This window comes from Orbicella franksi, chromosome 5 (genome assembly GCF_964199315.1).
Source record: "Orbicella franksi chromosome 5, jaOrbFran1.1, whole genome shotgun sequence".
Taxonomy (NCBI): Eukaryota; Metazoa; Cnidaria; class Anthozoa; order Scleractinia; family Merulinidae; genus Orbicella; species Orbicella franksi.
The window spans coordinates 14,211,854-14,230,514 of NC_138149.1; the positions used below are offsets into that span (position 1 = coordinate 14,211,854).

The following is an 18,661-nucleotide window of genomic DNA, read 5'->3' on the forward strand; positions in this document are numbered from 1 at the left end:
ATCCAACCAAATGCAAAACTTTGTTTCGCAGAAATGCTTTCAATGACAAGTAGTTTCATTTACAACAATAGCCATTTTTGGGGTCAGGTGCACTTTAAGTTGTATAGTATATAAAATAAACCATACTGGTGTAATTGTGTTATAACATTACTCTTCTTATGCATCAGTCAATTCCAGTAGTGGTATTTGCATTTTTGCAAAAAAAAAAAAAAAAAAGCAAATTCTACAGGTTGGGGACAATGAAATGAGTGGATCAAATGCCGTGGGATAAGGGGGAGAGCAAGGAAGAAGGCAAATACCCTGCACCCAGGCTCAGCTGGAAAATAATACTGCTCAAAATTTGATAAATCATACGAAAAGGTTCTGTTCATATGTGTGTTTATTCTTCCACTGGTCACAACATCAGGTAAAAACATTTTTTTTTTAATTAAGAAAATAGTGCAAAGAAAGTACACATGCTGATTTGTTAAACAGTGTTTTTAAAACTCAGTAGAAACAGAACTAGCACAAGCTGTTGACGTGATGATAGTGTGAGCAAAAAAAGTTACTTTTTAGATGATCAAAGTAGACAGGTTGTTTTCTTTTTCTTGTAAAGGAATTTACCACAAGAAATAGAAAACAGTTCTTCATGTTGTTATTGTGCTTTAGTGTAAATCTACGGACATTCTATCACAAATACCGTTCTCAGATTAGCTTCACTTCTCACTATCTATTTTGTTGTGGATATAGTGATGGCCTTCCTGCCAAATTTTATAAAGTTTTTTGGAAGGATACATGTATCTCTCCTTTTCTTATATGTTGTCTTAACAAAAGCCATCAGGAGGGTAAGCTTGCTTTAACCCAAAGAAGAAGCATTATTTCATTGATTCCCAAGAAGGACAAGGCACTACAAGAACTGAAAAAAAGGAGACACATAACTTTATTAAACTGTGACTACAAAATTGCATCCAAGGTGATTGCTTCATGTCTCAAGACTGTTTTGCCAAATTTAGTAGACAACGACCAAACGGGTTTCTTGAAAGGATGTTCTATTGCAGAAAACATTTGCTTGATTAACAATGTCATCTCATACACAGAATCAATGAATATTCCCTGGTTAGTCTTCCCTTTGTTGACTTTGAGAAAGCCTTCGATACTATTGAATGGGCATTCGTTGAGAAAAACCTCCATCGATTTGGTCTTGGCTCTTCTCTATTAGTGGATCAAGTTGTTTTACCGTGATACCCAAAGCTGTGTTATAAATAACGATAGGTGAGTGGGTTTCTTCGTATTAAGTTGAGGTGTAAGGCTGGGGTGTCTGCTAGCACCTTACATTTTTATCTTGTGCACAGAGGTGAAAAACAATATAATGAGGTTAATGGAATCACAGCAGGCAGCACCGAATGTAAGCTCAGTCAATATGCAAATGGCAACACTCTGATTTTAGACGGCACTCAAAATCGCCTGAGCACTCCTTTGCTATACTGGAAAAAATTCAGTGACGTTTTGGGCTTGCGAGTAAATTGTGAAAAAACTGAAGTTCTTTGGATTGGCTCCAAGAAAGGATCAAGCAAGATAATATGCTCTAATAAAAATCCTAAATAGGCAGATGGCAAAGTTAAGGACTTAGGTGTTTGGTTCTGCATTGATTACGAAGAAAGTAAGAAGAAGAATTATGAAGAGGCGGTTCATAAGGCAGAGGATATCTTAAATAACTGGAGAAAAATCGCAGTAAAAATCGCAGTTATTAAGGCTCTAGCTCCATCACAATGTGTTTATGTTCTGTCATGTCGTGTTCATTAAATCGCTGAAAGAAACAAACAATCTTCTTTTTACTTTCGTTTGGGATAACAAGGGCGTTAAAATTAAGTGGACTAAAATGATAGCAGATTGCCAAGATGGAGGACAAAAGATGCTAGACATAATAGAATTTAATAAAGCCTTGAAAGTTTCATGGATACTCAAGTATATATCAAATGACTGCAAATCTGAATGGAAGTGCTTTTTTAATTTTCATTTATCTTAGGTAGGCGGGAAATTATAGTTTTTCTCGGTAATTTGGCATCAAAAGATGCCAGAAAACTCCAAATAAAAGATGATTTCATCCAAGAACTTATTGAACTGTGGACGGACTTAAATTATAGGGATTCCTTTGCCTCTCAAGCTAATTTCAGTACTGGACATATTTGGAATAACTCAATGATCAGAATCGCAGGCAAGACTATATTTTACAAGCACTGGGCTAATGCAGGGGTGATGAAAATTAATGATCTGATGACAATTGATTCAAGAATAATATCTTACAGTTGTTTCAAAGATAAGTTTTGTTTCCCAGTTTCGTTCCTCGAATTTTGTGGAGTAACTTCGGCTATCAGGAGTGTTATGAGATCTCTGAAATTGACATTGCCAGGTGCAAAAATGCTAGAAAATGTATTGCCAAGTTAAACTTGTCCAACAAACGAAGTCAAGCAGCTTACAAAATCCTCATCACCAAAAAGTGTACTTGCCCAGAAAAAAGCCAAAAGAAATGGATTAGAGACTCTGAAATACTTGAAGTGGAAAATTTGGACTGGGAGTCAATTTATCTACTACCTAGGATATGTACATTATGCACAAAATCAAGGAACTTCCAGTTCAAATTTGTCCACAGGAGAACAGCTACAAACTCTTTTCTGTTTAAAATCAAACTTTCGGAATCAAATCTTTGTTGCTTTTGTAAAACAGCACAAGAAACGTTGCTTCATCTTTTCTGGGAACGCCTGACCACAGAAGCCTTTTGGAATAGCATTCAACAATTTTTCATCTCTGCTGATTTAATACCAGCCTCACAATTAATGCCAATGTTTTGGTCTCAAAGGAGAGAAAAGCACCTTGTTATTCAGTCAATGTTTACTACTTGGTATGATTCTACATTTACCCTTGCAATTACAAAAATTTTCGACTATCCTCAATAGAATACGTTAATTGAGTTAGATGCAATTTAAAAATAGAAAAACATGTTCCATCAATCATTACTGGAACACAAAACGCATTCCAACAGAAGTGGCACAAAGTACTCCCGTCATTATAACTCCTAATCTCAACTTTGAACTTTTTTTTAAACAGGCAATTTAATTGAATGACATTTAGGTTCTCCTTTTCATTTCAACAGCTTTAATTTGGTATTTCGTGGCCTTACATTTTTTTTCATTCATATTTACTTTCATCAGTTGTTAGAATAGTGTATTAGTAGCAGTAGTAGTATTGTATCTGTTAGTTGGTTTATTTTTTGTTTGTCCCTATTAATAATATCATTGTTGTTTAAAATTAACTCCTGCTAAAAAGGTTGTTATATTGTTAGTATAGGTACTCATACGGTTTCGAGTTCAATTTGGAATTAATTTGCACGAGTGAGTTTTTCAAAAAGCTGAAATTGCACGAGTCACTTTAGCGGTTGCAATTTCAGTTTTTTTAAAAACTCACAAGTGCTAATTAATTCCAAATTGAACAAGAAAAACCATATGATTACTTATTAAAAATATAAACATGAAAAAATATTTGCGTGGAGGAAATGCCGGAAGACCTTTCTTGAAGCCGTTTTTTCTCATTCGAGAAAACTTTTTTCAAAGTCTCTGCACTAAATTTTCGTCATCATTTTATGTGATATCATTGGCTTAGAAAATTTCCTATTTTCTTTCAGCCAATCATAACCTAGAAATACGATGTGTAATTTGCACTGGCGTCACACTTTTTGCACTGATGTTACACTTCAACTGCACTGCTCTCAGCCAATCCGAATCGAGTATTTTTTTCATGTATATTATTAGTGTTGTACGCAATGTTGATTAGTTTTGTAATTTGTAATTTGTAAGTAGTCATAGTTATGTAATCATTTTAGTTTTTGTAAAATTGTACATAAAGTGCAGTATCGAAATTAAACACAAACAAAAAATAGATATAGTGAGTAACCTAACATTGTGTGGTTGTTAACAAACTGGCAGCCGCTTTTTTTGCATTTTTGAAGTGTCTGTGAAGAGGATTTAGATAAAGTTGTCAACAACTAGGATTAAGACATGAGCAGAATGCTTGGCTATTGCCCAGGAGGGGGATAGGCACTGCTGTAATTGACTGATGCATTGTAAATCTATAAATTTACTTCAGTTTTATATGTATGTACAGTAATTGTATGACAGAAAAACACCGGCAGTGATGCAGTGATGCCTCTGAAGTAAATTGAACTGCTGCTAAAATTTATGAAGATTACTTTCCCTAGCTAACAGTTATATTTTAGCACAAAATTAGCTAAACTACAGAAATTATACGGGCCACTTATTTACATCTCATTGAATCACAAAAGTGCCAATTGTATAATACTTCTTTCTCTAAAAGTTTTGACACATGTAAACGAGGTGGTCCAAAGTGGCCCTGCATTCTGTAGCTAATCTCCTTTCTTTTAATACACGAGAAAATGTTCAGTTACGGTCTCATAACATCATATTACTTTTAATGTTTTATATAACAAGTACCTTAAATTCGTCACCTAGCAGACGCCCCACAACAATTCGTCCATCCATGGTCACTGTCACTCCTGTAATCAAGAAAATGAAGTCAATTTGTTTTTCATGGATCTGAGAGCTGCGCACAAAGTCGCCATCTTTGGTGAATATTTCCACACGCAGGAGACCAGGGATGCATGGCTTTTCCATACCAGCGATGACGACATGTTCACTTGCGTGGTGAAATGCAATTGTTAGAAACCAATAACGCCCTTGGAGTTCAAACTTGCTCAGATGGACGCCGTCTTCACTGAATATGTCTTAGTCATGTTACTCCAATGATCGAACATCTTGGTTGGGACTCCCTTGAAGATCGTCGACTCCTCTTTCAAACTACTATGTTTTACAAGATCTTAATGGGACATGTTGGTATTAGCTTTCCTCCTGAAGTCCACGAAATAACAAGGGCCACCAGATTACTGAACAGTTGTCCTTTCCAACAAATCCGTGTATCAAATGATGTCTATAAGTTTTCCTTTTATCCAAGGACAATAGTAGCATGGAACAATTTACCTATTTATGAAGATGTTGATATAAATAATTTTAAGACTATTGCTCTTGCAGCCATTAAATCTTTTGTATAGTGTATATCCAGACGTCCTAACTTGTCTCGACGAGATTATACTTAATCTATTTTATCTCATCTTTTACTAACTTATAATTTTTACTGTATATATACATACTGTAATTATTTATTACGTGTTTTTATTATGTTATTTTAAACTCCTAGTATAGTTCCACTGTTTAAGGAGTATACTTTAATTAAGAAAAATTAATTAAAAATTAAATTTATATGTGAACACAGTAGTCATCATTCCTGTCCACTACCATAACACGGCCATCATTAGCAGCAGTGATATCCCTCGCTTCCTTCAATGCTCGTTCTCCAAAAGAAGGAACAAACAATCCATCAGTATCGTACAGAGACACACTAGACTAGAGCCACTCAGTACCAGTACTCGACTGTTGGTGACTGCCAGTCTGCTGCGCCAGTAGTTTCCCATCACAGGAAACTTTAGACTACGAGTAGTCCCTCTTTCGCTTAGTCCGTCGTGCGTGACGCGAAAGAAAACCGCGAGAAAAAAATGGCCGCGCGAAATCCTGGAGGCGAGGAGCGCGCGAAAGGAGGGTCCCTCCTTTCGCGCGCTCCTAGCCCCCGGGATTTCGCGCAGCCATTTTTTTCTCGCGGTTTTCTTTCGCGTCACGCACGACGGACTAAGCGAAAGAGGGACTACTCGTAGTCTAAGGAAACTTGTGATGCAGGTCAGCGGTGTTGCTAAATTCATAAACCAGTCTCTCAGATCCAGTCTTCTTCTCGTATCTGACCAGTACATAGATGTTGTCCTTCTTGTCTGTGGCTACATCAAAAATATATAACTCTGTTTCCACGTCATCATTAAGGATGCTGAAATGTTTTATGAACTGACCGCTAGGGTCAAACATCTTTACGTCATTAAAGTCTCCAACAATGAATTGTCCGCTGGAGTTTGTAGCGACTCTACTCGGGTCGTTCAACTTGTGATCCTCTTCACCTTCCTGACCAAATGACCATGGTGTAACACAACAGTGTTCCATGCCCTGTTTACGCAGAACTTTTGCTACTCTCTCGTCACGCAATGGATCCACTTTGTCTTCTCCAATTCCAACGCAAGGCCAGTTTGACAGCTCGTTATTACCGAAACAGGCCATCTGGGTGGTGCTGTAGATGACAAAATTTACGTGACAGACGTCGGCAATAATTTTCCTGCGCTCGTCTTTTCCAAATCGAGCCCGTTAGCCTTTCGTTAGCTCGACGTTAAAACACTCTTGAACAGCTGACATACGGTGAAGTTCTTCAATACACTTTCTACATGGTGCAACTGCGTCCTCGGGATTGTCTAGTTTCTCTAGTATTGTCGCCATAACTCGATATTGCATTGCTAGAATTCGGTCGGCCGTTTCTAGAGCTTTATTAGCGAAGGCCCTTGTTGCTTCCCTGCGAGCAGCTTTAAATCTTCCTTTCGCATCGGAAAGCGCCCTCGTAGCTGATTCATCCAGGTCAGTAAGGTCTAACTTTTTCATTGCTTTGACGAGCGAAAATGCTGCATCATAAGCTGCTTTTGCTGTTGCTGCGCCGTGCTCGCTTCTGGACCATTCCTTATTAAACACTTCATACAGCAACTCGATTCCTTCCTCAAAGAAGCTGATACTTGCTAGCAAATCTTTTCTTGATAATCCATACAACTTAGACTTGATATCGTCGATTTCACGAACGATCAATCCACGAAATTTCTGATCTGTTATATCGCCATCTTTCAGCTTCTCCGCTGCCTTATCTCTGCCCTTATTCACAAGCAAACCGATAGTGACTTTAAATACCGCGGTCGCAATCGAAGACATAATCGTCAAGTGACGAATTTTAAAATCGTTTTGTTCTGTTTCTCTGCTCAGTGACGAAGCTGTGCTCTGCAGTGGCGTTGTATACGGAAATGAACAAACCAAAAGGTGTGTCTATCTATAAGAATATCGAAACAAAGAGTTATTAAAAAAAGTTCTAGTCCAGTGCCTCACAAAAGACTAAGGAATGAATTTTACTGAAGCAATGTTCACTCAGCCTTATGAAGCTATGAAAAACAGGAGCGCAACTTTGTCTGAGGGACCGAAAGATTGGCTGTAAAAAGGTTTATTTATGGATCATATTTAATCATGTTTTAACATTTATCTTTTCATTTATTCCAGAAAGTAACAGACATTGAAATTTCATGAAACAGTGAAAAGATCCTCCCGAGCGACTGAATAGATGTCAAACACTGCGGATAAACACTTGAAACTAAGAGAGTAAAGCAATTTTGCCTCAGGCTCAGATAATAAACAAATTCTTGAAAGTTGAAGCTGTCGTCCTGTTCCCTTTTCATTTGTAAGTTAACACTTTTTCCTATTCGTTTTTCACCAAAATCTTACCAAAAAAAAATCAAAGAAATCGTTGAACGAGTTCCTTAGTTTTGTTTAATCCTTCACATACATTAATGGGCCAAATATGAAGCAATAATCAGGCGACACGTGAAAGGCAGCAGTGCAAAATGTGCGGGAAATCGAAAGTTTTGGGAAATGGTAAATAACCGTAATTCATTAAAACGTTTTGTTCTAAAAGAGTTGAGAGAAAGTAATCCACCTTGGAGACAAATCCCAGTCGTAAGAAAAGCCGTGTTGTGGCACTGAGAGCGCAAGTGTTTTTGAACGAAGTAATGAGACTAATGATGCATGGCAGAGATTCAAGTTGTTATTGTTTGAAGTGGGCTGCTCGATCATATTATGTCAGTCACACTCCAAGCCGTCCAGACTCAAAGACCGCGCCTTCATATCAATGAAAGTGCTTTTCATGTGACACTGCATGTACTGCTGCATAAAAGTGACTTTCTTATGAGTTTTTACCCGAATTTCATGTCCTCAGATCAAAGAACAGTATTTCATAACTTTCCTTCCTGGACATGTGTAATTAAGGTATAAAACTCATTAGTTGATCATGATCTAGATTGAGGGATGCATTTTTCCTCATTTATTCAGAGCATTGAATAATCGTACTTTGCCGAAGGCGATGAATCAGTTGAAACACCAACAAACGATCATGGAAACTTGTTACAAAAGGGTTTCTGTAGGACCTCTGCAGGGCTGAGGATGTTTCTACCTTTTTGAGTACCATAGCCTGATATGAGCTCACCAAACATTACCAGTTTTTGAACAAAATCCCGACGCGTCCTGTGTGCGGCATTCAAACATTTTATTCAAAAGAAATCCATTAGTGACCCAGACTGAAGAGACTGTTGACCCTTACCAGGTATTGCGTTAATTGTCTTAAGTTTGTTTTCAAACAAGATTGAGTATATTTTTAAACTATTTGTCTCACGCAGCCGTTGTCAACTGCAAACAATAAAACGAAATTACGAATGCCGGAGGGAAACAAATAAAGCTTAAGCTGAAGCCTGTTTATGAGTTGCTTTCTAAGTCAGATTATAGCAACTGTTGCACACTTATACTTAAAACACTAAATAGTTTCCTTATGGTATTCGACATGATTAACGATAAAAATAACTCTTGTTGTACACTCTACTTGTTCCGCTGAGAGTTGTCAGGAGTAACATTGAAGAAACAACAAGGGGTCGCATAAAAACGGGGGGGGGGGGTTATACAGGAAATAGTTGATTTGATTGTCGTGTAGATGAGCCAATAAGCCGGGGCACTTATTAACGAGGCGGGTGGTAAGGGCTTATAATTGGAGTTTTATGGATCCATCCGAATTGTCGAAAAAAAGCTTTCAGTTTACATCTTTAAACTCAAACAAGTCATGTCTTCGGGATTTCGTTCTGATCAGTCAGTTTCCAAGGTAACTGAACAAGACCGAAAAACGCAAATTCTGCTGCTTGATTGTCACGTGATGAAACGCGGGCTGCTTTAAAAAACTTCAAACGTTTTAGACATTTTAACCAACCACAGCATTAACATAAACAACATCTTTGGGGGAATGCTATGCCATAGCGCGCTTTACTTCAGAAATTGACTCTAATTTAGGATTCAGTGGCGGATCCAGACCTTTTTCGTAAGGGGAGGGGGGTGTTGTTTTGCTTGCCCTGCCGGCTTTTCTTCCTGCTCTTATTTCTTCTTTTTTTACCCAAAACAAGAAGGCCCAGATCCGCCACTGGGATTTATTGGCATTTTTTCCTTCAACTTTAGGTGATTATCTTTTCCGTTTCCCTGCTCTTCTAACAGTAATTGTCAAAGATCTACCAGTTTAAGCTCGAAAATGCCAAAGGGTATCAAGCGAAGTCACTGTCATCAGCAAAAAATCAGTGATAGTTTCACTATCATCTTGTAACGCCAAATGTTCATTGAACTTTTGGTTTTCAAGTATCCTATTCTAAAAACGCTACGTAACATGTTCTGGTGATCAAGTGCTCTGTCATTTCAGCCAATAATGATCAGATTAACAATAGTATTCACCTTTTTTATTATTATTATTTATAGTTTATTTTATTGATACAAACATATTACAATATTGTGAAGTTTATATGAAATAATTCATATATGAACTGCGGTTGTAGATGAAAGTGAAGAATGATCATCGCAGTAAATTTTCCAATTTAAGCAATTGGAAAGAAGAAGCCTGAAAAAATCAGGGCTTCAACGGGATTCGAACCCGTGACCTCCGCGATACCGGTGCGATGCTCTACCAACTGAGCTATGAAGCCACACATTGGGAGCGAGGTCAATTTATTGTGTTCATATCTTCCCGTGAGGAGTGAAATGATGTGAAGTTTATATGAAATAATTCATATATGAACTGCGGCTTCATAGCTCAGTTGGTTCGAATCCCGTTGAAGCCCTGATTTTCTCAGGCTTTTTCTTTCCAATTGCTTAAATTGGAAAATTTACTGCCGCAGCGATGATCATTCTTTTACTTTCATCTACAACCGCAGTTCATATATGAATTATTTCATATAAACTTCACATCATTTCAAATCCCGTTGAAGCCCTGATTTTTTCAGGCTTCTTCTTTCCAATTGCTTAAATTGGAAAATTTACTGCGATGATCATTCTTCACTTTCATATTACAATATTGCAACAAATTACAAAAGTAGTGCAAAAAATAGAGGGGTGTTACAACTGATAATATTCTTAATGAAAAACTGTAGATAATGTTTACGATAATAAACATTACAAACAATATGTCTCTCTGGCTTTGCACAAGTGTATATAGCTGGGGGAAAGGGCAACATAGTCACGTCAAGTCATTTGTCTATTTCAAGCTGGATAATAAATTTGGATATGAATTCAGAAGTATCTTGTTTCTTTTGCATTGTTTTGCAAGCATAGTGGTACTACTTTGCACTCATATAACAGAAGAAGACGCAAATCCTTTGTCCGTTTATCAGAAAGATTGGTGTTTGGTGTTGGTAAATTGAGAAAGCATTGTAGCGATTTTTGGCTGATGTTAATTTGGTGTAAACTACTGAACCATTGAAGAGACCCTTCACATAATTTCAAGAGAGATTGACAATCAAAGAATGCATGTTCAATAGAGTCATTTTCACCGCACAGAACACATTTGACACAGTCAGTTATTCCAAATCGTTTAAGTTCCTTATCAGTTACTATTTACCTGTTTGCTCTCTTGTGTTTCTTGAGAAAGTAATGTAATAAAAAATTCAATTCTTTACTTGTAGTGCCAACTTCGCTTAGCTAAAAAGCTACTTCGCAGGAGGCCCACTCTTAAAATAAAGCTACACATTATCAAATGAAAAGTAATTTTTTAGCCTATTGTTCAAGTACACTTCAGCATCATGTCCTAAAATAAGTCTGCTTTGCATTTCAGCGAATGTTTTACAATGATATATTTATTAGGGTATTATTACAAATATTAACAGTCCGCTCCTTCAGCTCGTGCTATCGCGGTTTCTCTGTTTCTCAGCCCCGTTTTCTGATGGAGTACAGCTTCTGATGATGATGCCGATGATGACGATGGTGATGATGATAATGACACGACTTCCGGTTCTTCTTATTAGAAGAGTTCCTGCCACTCTCAGCACTCCTACTGTGGCTGCGGTGAAAACGGTCAGTATTACTAACATGGGTACCCTGACGTTTTACCCCACCCTGCCCCTCTTGGGCACTACGCCACACCTCTTGCCCACCATCGCTGTCGGGACTATGAATGTTTGTATCTGATTTATCTTCTTTAAGGTAATGCCTGTTGCGTGGATTGAAATCTTTGCCACTCTCAGCATATTCTCTGTGCTTTTCAGCAAGTTTATCCAAGTCGTTTGATCTACCTGTATGACGTATTCTCTCCTCTTCAGTTAAAGACCTGCATTTTTTATTATCTTCTTCATCCTCACGAGTTATACTCCGTGAATTCCGATCAGCGCCGTTCGACTGCAATCTCGTCATTGTGCTCACTTCTTCTTCAAAGTTGCTTCTTTTTCTCTCAAAGCGAATAATTTTTTCATTCTCTTCCTGTCCTTCACTATCACTGCTATTAGTCGACTGATATTTACCTCGCTTCTGGTTTATCGTATTTCTGTCAACGTTATTGTTAGATGGCTTTGGATCACTCGGTTTTCTAGCTCGTAGTTGATAATCAACAGAGGAAGTCTTTTTATCTCCTTTCCTTGGTTTCTCTTCAAAGGCTCGTATTGTTCTGGGTGTCGGCTCGTTGTCTTTGTCACTACTTTCGCTTCTATTTCGTTCCCATAGCGTTTTGGTTGTCGTTAAACTGTCGTGTCTTTCACCATCACAAAATGTTCCTTGTAACAATTCTTGGTCCACCTGGGCCTGTACGCCATTGCTTGTTTCAGGAGACATGGAGCGTACGCGTCTTCGAGGAGACCTCGATGGCCTTCGAGGAGACTTCTATTTTCTCTTTGTAGAGACCTCGAGCTTCTTCGAGGAGACTTCGATCTCCTTTGTGGAGTCTTCGAGGTTCTCCGTGGAGATTTCGATCTCCTTCGTAAACGGTACGACTGTTCTTTTGAAGACCTTGAACGTTTGTGTGGTGATGCCGAGCGCATTTGTGGTGAATCTGAACGTTTTCTTTCAAACGATGCGGCTCTTCTGTTTGGAGCCCTGGGCAGGCCACGTGGAGATCTCGCGAGTCGTGGAGGAGGTGTTGAGCGCCTTGGAAGAAAACGACGTCTCGTGTTATTACGGGATTCGTTTGGAGGTGAGGCGGATGGTGGGGCGTACGATATCGCTGAAAGAATTAAGAAAAGAAATTGTTACAGGGATGGCCTCCGTTAGGTCATTACAGACATTTGGGGTTTCCTTTTACAATATCAATCGATAGTAACAATCGAAGATTGATATCGATTGTCGATAGCAATCGATGAAGAAAAAAGTTGTGAGTTCGGTTATTATCGATTGCCGATAGTTATCGGTGACGATTGATTCATCGATTGGTATCGATTGCTCTCGTAATTTATTTGTGTAATTTTACAAGTTACGCTGATAAAATAATTGACAAAAGTTGTCTGTAATGGTTTTGTTGAGTTATTTTATCTTCATAGCTTGCGTATCTTTTACAATCATCAACAAAATAACTCTAACAAAAACAACTAACAGAAACATTTTAGGCTTTACGTGTTTCTTTGCTAGTCTACAACACCGGAAGCTCAAGCCAGAGTAGCAGTGTAAAACCCTCTAGTCTCATTGTAGCAATGGCATTTGTATGAAGCAAAATAAACAACAGAGTCATTGTTCTAGTGATTTCAATTATTTGCATTAAGAAACAAACGTAAGAATAGATCTCGGAGTAAGCCAGAAAGAAAATATAATCCAGGTAATATTTTACACAATAATAAAGCCATCTTTGAATAGTCTGAAAAAATTTATATATGATTAAACGGTTATTGTCGATTTTTTCAATCGATAACAATCAATATTCCTGAAGACAGGAATTATCGATTGTTAGCGATTTTTCTCAATCAAGAGCAATCGATAAAACATTTTTCTGTGAGTTCGATTGTCATGCATCGATATCGATAGGAATCAGCGATAGATATTGATTGGATCGGTCTATTTAAGATATCGAATGACTTCAATGCATAAGTAATGACAAGATCCTCACCATGTTTTCCCTTCCTCTCAGAATCCTACTAGCCTTGGAAATCTACAAATAGAATCTTTATAATATTTCCTTTTGTAAAACAACTCTGTCGGACAGTTTTGGTGCCACGTTAAAGGACTTGGCACTCTGACTTCAAAAATGAGCTTCTCCAGGTCACATGGCACGTAAGTTAATGAATAACTAACTCCTAAGTGTTAAAAAGTGACGTGTGTTAATTACAAACATAATAACGTACTGATAAAGGGTTCGAGAAGCATGGAATTAAGTTCATCCTTTCCATTAGGAAGTTGTCCAGGGGACAAACCTGCGAAAACAGTGTTTCGAGGTTATTTTCCTCGTGAAAATGGGAAAAAGTTTACTAGTATTGACTAATATTAACTTTATTAACAGAATAACCGGAAGAGCATTTCATACATTTGAAATTTTAGAGGTTTACGACCTAGAAGATTGTGTCCTTTACCATTCTTGAAAATTTGACAACATTCGGTTGATACCCAGTGGAGATATCCTGTTTGAAATATTGGTGATCTGTCTATTTGGTCGTTTTGAGAAATGAGACTTTAAGTTTTACTTGGGTTTCCGAAAGCCCAAATTAGCCCCTTGAACGGGGTGTGGGGGGGGGGGGGAGGGAGGGGAAGAGACAGGGGGGAGGCGTATATCGAAAGGTTTTACGTAAATGTTCCATACCCGAATACGCACCGGTCATAGGAATGTTAACCAAGCATAAGGGACGCATACGATGATACAGAAAACAATGTTCAGGGCCATGATGCATAAGTACACATCTATAAAGCTCTCCTGTCAAGTATAATTAAAATGTACTGAATTCATACTTTTGGATTGTAAACAGCCGTTGCTATAGGCGTTCGGCTATGTTAAAATATAGCTACCGATGTGCAGATTTCTTAATTTGAACGTAAATCAAGGAGTATTAGAGCAAAATCGTTTCAAACTACGTTTTGATTGATTGCAAATTGATTGTAAATGGTCAGACATGTCGAATCTTCATGTTTCGTAAAAAAAGGTTGTTTAGAGAAAAATTCGTATCTGAAGGTATGAGACCCCCTCAAAACACTGCTGCGTTTTATCGGCGTACATATTTTTTCACTGAACAAGACCGTACAAATTTCCGAGTCTTCCTATCATATACCAACTCCGAAAAAGTTAACAAAGAATATTAACTCAGTAATGAATGTAAGTATGCGTTCGAGCCTAGTGGCCTCCCAGGCGGGCGCTAATCTTCGGTTTCAATCGCATGGAGGGACTAGCGTGGGGAGGTTATATTTCTTGTATTCCTTCACCCCCCTGAGTGAGATGCTAGTCCATCGCAGGTACTGAAATTCGCCAGTACCCATTTATACACCGGGATTCACAGAACCGTAGTATGGGTGCGTTTAGAAACCATTTTCGACCTCAAATGTATTCCGGTTTTCTGGTTAAGGTAGTCTTACACCTTCAAAAAAATTGAAAAATTAAGATCAGTAGCGCTTTACAACAGATATAATAATAATAGCAATAATTGTTTACAGGGAGGAGGTAAAAAAGTCTACAAAGATAAATAACTGCTAAATTACAATGTATGGATAATGTTAAAAACAACAGTATTTAAAATGAGGGCAATCTAAAAATCTTGTGAACAATGCATCGAATATTATGTGGGAACACATTGCACAGGGGTGGTGCTGCCCACTGGAAAGACCGACCACCTGCTAGCAGGTTGTTAACATAACTTCCGGTGTCCGAGTAAATTGGCTAATGTAAACATAACTAGCATAAATTGTGACGCGAGATAAGATATGAATACAGAATTGGTGATGTTATATCTACACCTATAGACCATTTATCAGATTTTCAATGAAGACTGTATTTCTAGTAATGTGGCCTCATTTTCGCGAAACCGTGAAAGTTTCCTTCAGCAGAGTTCGGACGAAGGTTTGGACGAAAACAGCCAAATTAAATAACAACACAAAAAGGGTGACTGACATGGTGGCAGAGCAATTGATTTAATGGTTCTTCCGTTTAACCGACAGACTACTTATTTCACAAATCAAGGTCTGCCGTTTTTAGATTATTTATTTTGAACGTCTCATTGTCTCACGTGAGGCCTGCGTCACACAGAGCGCACGCAGCACGTTCCTCTAGGACCAAAACTTTACATTTCAAAAGGCGCCGTTGAATTACTTGAGCTCATTTGACACGGGGATTCCCCTTATTCACTCATGTGACGTAAAGATCACAGGACAGGTCAGTTTGTCTGCTGATTGTAGTGTCAGCGAAGGATGTGTTCCCTATCGTGGGAAACCCTCTTAAACAAGAAGATCTGTTAGACCTTATAACCGCGCTTTTAAAATTTAACTGTTCGCTTAGCACTACCGTCGGAACGCAGTGCACATTCCAAAGCAGTCATTGATGATTCTTTTCTTACTGTAGACATCACATCACTTGATCAACACAAACTGTATTATTGCACCATCAGTGGTAGCCTTTGACAAATCTCCGATGACTTAATGGTCTTAATCTAGAACTTTCTTCGGGATATGTATGGGCATGAACGATATCAACGACACAATAATAACACTATTAACAACAGCTTTCTTTCTTAAAAGTCATGATTAAATTTAATTGGTGTTTTCCACGAGTAAAGGGCTAGCAAAGTAGTCACACAAGTCATAAAAAAACCCTATCCCGACCGATGTATCGATTTTGGTCACTCCAGTGACCACAGATTGAAAACGTGACAGAAAATTGGCGTTACTTTTGATTCTCACCAAATTTGTCGTATACCCCCCCCTCTCGGGAGAATTTTGTTAAGTTAGCTAATTTAGTATGCAAGCCACCGTAATGGCGGTCGCCGCCCGCGAAATGTTTATTTGCTCAAAATTGGGGCAAAATCTTTCGGAGATGGAAATCAGGACATTTGTAAGGATACAGAAAGTAATTTGGGACCGGTTGCTGGCTTCTAAGGCTGAATTTATCCAGAAGTAAGCTGTATTTTCGTTTTCGTGTCGAAAGCCACGCGATGAAATATTATCGGCTTGTTCTGCTGTCTTGTTCTGTTTTTTCTCTCTGTCGTTTTTGTAGCCCGCCGAGGCCAGTCTTTCGTCTAAATCAGTTGAAAAAGGTTCGAAAAAGATGTTCCCATTCAAGTTTAAACTCTCAGGCGATAATTGTGGAGTGTTTTGGCCGAAACGTCGGCTTTGTTATGTTCGTGTTTTTCGGTTGCTATGGGCGACCGTTGCTTCCTTTGTTAGGACAAGTCTGGAGAGTGAGGTCACAAAAAAATTCTAATTAATTCTGGTTTTGTTCGATTTCGCTGAAATTTTAACACGATAAAGCTGGATTGTTAAGGAATAGATTTATCGCCTGCCGATGTGTGGTAGCTATTAACGCTGAAGTGTTATATCGCTTCGAAGTCAGGGTTTTGAAGAGATTTTTTTGCAACATGTGGGTTCGGCGTGATTTTGTAATCTGAGGTTTCGGTTGACCCCGAAGGAAAAAATATCCGGAAAAGGTCATTTCATCGACGATTCAAACAAATATAAATATGTATATGTTCCGAACTAAATTTCTGGTGAAAAAATATAATTTTTGACGAGCGCTGGGTTTTTAATTTATTCCCGCGAAAGATGAGATTTATTGTTTCAACAGCTTTTGGCGAGTAAACATCACAGGTTGCGTGACTCAAAATTTGGCCGAGTGGAAGCTTGGGTCTGCTCGCACCGAAGTCGAAAAAAAAAAAACCACGGGTAAACCATGAACCGCGCTCGGCCCATGGCCGCGCGGTTAAAAAACCACGGGTAAACCATGAACCGCGCTCGGCCCATGGCCGCGCGGTTAATAAGCTCGCATTACAAAATTCCCATAAAAATGACTTCACTTGAATGACCCGATTTGTTTAACTATAGACGGTCAACTGCATCAGGCCGGAAATCACGATTAATCGTCAAACAGACTGGTTGATTTATGCGTGTGCTGTCCGCGACCATTTCCTCGCGTAGCATTGTAGACTCCGGGGAAACTGGGAACACTTTTCCAAGAATTGGATGCTATTAGCGGTATTGGTGTAATATGTGTTTTCACAGAAGCTCAAGGAATTCATGAACCTGACTCCTAACCATATTTCAATTCATTGTATTCATAAATGAAGAAATTGAGCTAAATAAGACTGGTTAACGAGAATGTACTTGACTTTTGATTTTTTTTAACCCTTACATGCACTAGGAAATGTTTTTCTCAGGACATGCGTATGCATGATACCTTTCTCTGTGTAACATTTTTTTTTTGGTTCACTGAACGTGGTAAGCGTCTGCAAATCGCTCAAATCACCGAAATTTGCAAGATTACGAGGACAAATGTCTTTCTGAACCTGATCAAATTATCAGTTCGGGAAGAAAGTTTGAAGTAAGTATTTTGTGTAATTTAAAAGTTACCAAAAGGCACAGACGAGTGTGCACGGAAGTGTACGGAAAGTACCTACTACAGTCAAACCTGCATATAACGGCCCTGTATATAGCGGTCACCCTGTATATAACGGCCCTGTATGTAGCGGTCATCCTGTGTATAACGGTCACTGAACAACTTCCCAAAAATCGTCCCTTATATTTACTGTTAAGTTCACCTGCATATAGCGGTCACCTGTATATAACCGACGCGGTCACCCTTTAGATTTCCTGAATCCAGAGTTTAATTATCTTTTACCTGTATATAACGGTCACGAAATTGCGTAACGATTAACGAATAATGACAAGCTAAGCTTTCTTCATCAGCTCGTTAAATAGCAGCCACCAAGGCAGGGGTCTTACAAAAAATGCAAATATTAGTACTAAACGCAACTACTAATACATGTCATTATGTCCTGTTACCAATTAATCAAAACTATGACAAAATTGGAGAAACGAACAAACCATCGATTGAACGCTGAACGATCAAGTGTCATTGTCTGAGAAAGTGTTCCAGGGGCCAAAAGTTGTGGTCAGCCGATTTGGCTGAAACTTGGCACAGAAGTTGGGTGCAATGAGATATTTCAAAAGCCAATTTGGCTCACTTCTCTGACTTTTAGTTTTGGAGTTTCAGGGGGGTCTCATTTTTTGCCCTTTGAGCACCAAAAACCCAGCCTTCCAGGGGACATTTTGAAAGTGCCATAATACCCAACTGGTAAACTGTGCTTCCGAATGAATTTGACCATGAACTCTAGTATAATAGAGCTTTCATTTCATACATGTAACTTTGTCCTCGAGGTATTGGACAGAGAGGAGCCTTGGGCTAGAGTTTGGCAAAAATTGATGTCAAAATTACAACCCAAAATTGCAATTTTTCAAAAACTCAGTGTATCCACCTGCCTTCTTGCATAACTTCTGTACCTATACCATTATTTACTTTAGTGACCCAGTTATCAGAATCAGTTGAGAAAAATTTGGCTTATCAAAGTTTGTTGAATTTTTGCCACAAACACTCCATGCCCCTCTAAGGCCATTCAAAATGGAATTTTGAACATAATTCATGCCATAAACAAACCAAATTGCTGACATGAAACCCTTATTCTGTATTTGGT

The 18,661-nt window shown here is 38.4% G+C and overlaps 2 pseudogenes; both read right to left on the bottom strand.

Moving 5' to 3' along the window:
• Positions 1 to 4,469: 4,469 nt before the first annotated feature.
• Positions 4,470 to 6,893, bottom strand: LOC145486287 (uncharacterized; annotated as a pseudogene).
• A 4,028-nt stretch (positions 6,894 to 10,921) lies between these two features.
• LOC145486796 (uncharacterized) overlaps positions 10,922 to 18,661 on the bottom strand; it is a 35,981-nt pseudogene continuing 28,241 nt past the window's right edge.